The sequence below is a fragment of the Myotis davidii genome, unplaced genomic scaffold (assembly GCF_000327345.1).
Source record: "Myotis davidii unplaced genomic scaffold, ASM32734v1 scaffold1426, whole genome shotgun sequence".
In the NCBI taxonomy this organism is placed as follows: Eukaryota; Metazoa; Chordata; class Mammalia; order Chiroptera; family Vespertilionidae; genus Myotis; species Myotis davidii.
In genome coordinates this window covers 226,527-229,170 of record NW_006296818.1, presented here as the reverse complement: position 1 = coordinate 229,170, position 2,644 = coordinate 226,527, and positions in this window count along the sequence as shown.

The window sequence follows — 2,644 nt, the reverse complement described above, 5'->3', positions numbered from 1 at the left end:
GGAAGCAGGGCTGCCTGAGGGATGTCTGACTGCCAGCTTAGGCCTGTTCCCCCTGGGGAGCGTGCCTAAGCTGGCAGGTGGACATCCCCCGAGGCCTCCCAGACTGCGAGAGGGTGCAGGCCGGCCTGATCACCCACACCCAGTGCACAAATTTCGTGCACCAGGCCCCTAGTTTGGTAATATAAAAATATACGTAACAATATATATCAAATTTCTTGAACTCATTGTCATACCACAATCTCTAGTCCTCTTCCCTACCTATTAATGATACCATTGTGCTTTCAGCCTCGGAATTAGTCTGTTTCACTAGTTCAATTTCTTGCCATGTCCGGATATAAGATATCCACAGTATTGTTTTCTATTTCAGCTGCTGCTATAATTAGATTCTCTTTACATAAACCTAGACTTACTTTAATTTATTTTTTGCTTTAATATTTCTTACATGTTTGTGACACTAAAATTCCTTTAAGTACAGCTTTTGTCATGTCTTTCATGCTAGAACTTTCAGTGGTGGTTCATCATTACCTTCAAAATAAAGACCAGATTTTATAATCCGGTTTTCACCACTATCTAGGTTTGATTCCATTCATTTTCACACATTGTTTGATCCAACATCTACTAATGTGTGTAGTCATTATACTTACTAATCCCGTTTATTGGAAAGTAAACAAAATTGTAGAGTCTTATTTTGTTGTTTCAGTCTGATAATATAGAAAGAAAAGAATTATGATTGAAATGGAGTTTAACAATTGGAAATGCCAATAAGTAGCATTTTTTCTATTTAGGAATTCTATGCACATCATTTGTCTAGAATAATCTTTCTCCAGCTTGTTTTTGCATGGCTACTTTATTTTCATTTTGGGGGTTTGGCTTAAATGTTTCCTCTTCTCAGACCAAGTGGACCTTCTTGTTAATATTTATCAGCTCACCTTGTTTGTTTGTCTTACCACTTAAATACTGTTAATTTATTGATTTATTAATCACTAGATTTTAAACTGAGAGCAAGGACTGGAACTGTTTCACTTTCATTGCTTCCACTTCTTTGCACACAGACTAAGTATTCAATATTTATTAAAGATATAAATAAGGGAACAAATGCTACTGTTTATTCAGGGCCTTATATATTCCTAGTGTTTTGCCAGCTGCTAAAGACAATGTCTAGCATATATATTACATGCTCAGTAAATATTTGTTTAATGAATAAAGCCAGAGTTATCTTCCTGAATACTGATATATAAGCTCTAATATAATCAATACTCTTTAGTAGATAGAATTATTAAAGTTTTATGCTTTTGTAAAAAATGATGAAACTGAGCCCACACCCAAAATTAAGTAAGGTGCTGAAGTTTACATAATTTTGTTTGGGAGATTTTTCCCTGGGCTTTTTGGTTTGTTTGTTTCATTTTTCAACTACAAAGCCTGTGTTTTTCCTCACTCTTTGTTTCCAGTCTGAATACTGCAACTACCTTATTTTGAAAGGATTTAAACTCTAATCCTCAGTTTCTTCACACATAGTCAACCAATTAGATAAGATTATTTTTAAAGTCTGATTTTGAAGTTACATGGTTTTGTGGTTATGCCTTCTAAGCAACTCAAGGATATTACTTTTAAAGGAATTTGTAGTTCATTGTTGAGGAAATGTTTTGCTTCCTCATAAATCATGCTCTTCGAAAAATACTTCATTTTTTGTTTTTTTTTTCTAAGAAGTTACATTTTAAATGTATGTGTGTGTTGTGTATACTTCCATTTATAAGAAGGGAAAAATCAAAAGGATAAAAATATTACATATCAAACCTAGAATAGAAAGAGTTAAAAATTATGAAACTGTTGAAATATTTTCCTGTTTTCCAATCACTACAAATCCTGAAGTTGGTTTGAAACTACTGTTCTGTAAAACCTTTTTGCTTGGTTACATATCTTCAATGTCCATGTTTTCATGAAGAAAAGTGCAAAGTGGTTGACAGGCCAAATTATAAACTGACAGTAATCTAGTAAAAATAAAGATGTTACTAAAATAATCAAATGTAGATGATTTCTTCAAAGAGAATAGGAGTTGGCAGATATGTAAGAGTGACATTGGAGACAGGTGATAGGTTTGGACAAGATATTTTGTGGGAAGATGGCACTGGCCGGGAACTTTAACAGAAAACATTTAGCCAATAGAGGAGGTTTTGCTGTACTGACTGCACTTACTGGAATAATACAGCTTTATGATAGAATTAGCTTAGAGTATAGAAGTAAGATAGCAATAGAACTGGTAAGCATGTCGGGCCTTAATGCTAGAACTAGTAGAACAATCACAAAATCATTAGGACAAATTTGATGGACTCCTAGGAATTGAGAGAAACTGCAGAATGAGTTATAATCTTAATTCTAAAAGCAACCTTAGCTGAAACCGGTTTGGCTCAGTGGATGGAGCGTCGGCCTGCGGACTGAAAGGTCCCAGGTTCGATTCCGGTCAAGGGCATGTACCTTGGTTGCGGGCATATCCCCAGTGGGAGATGTGCAGGAGGCGGCTGATCAATGTTTCTCTCTCATCAATGTTTCTAACTATCTCTCTCCCTTCCTCTCTGTAAAAAATCAATAAAATATATTTTAAGTAAGTAAATAAATAAAAAATAAAAGCAACCTTAAGCAGCAGCAA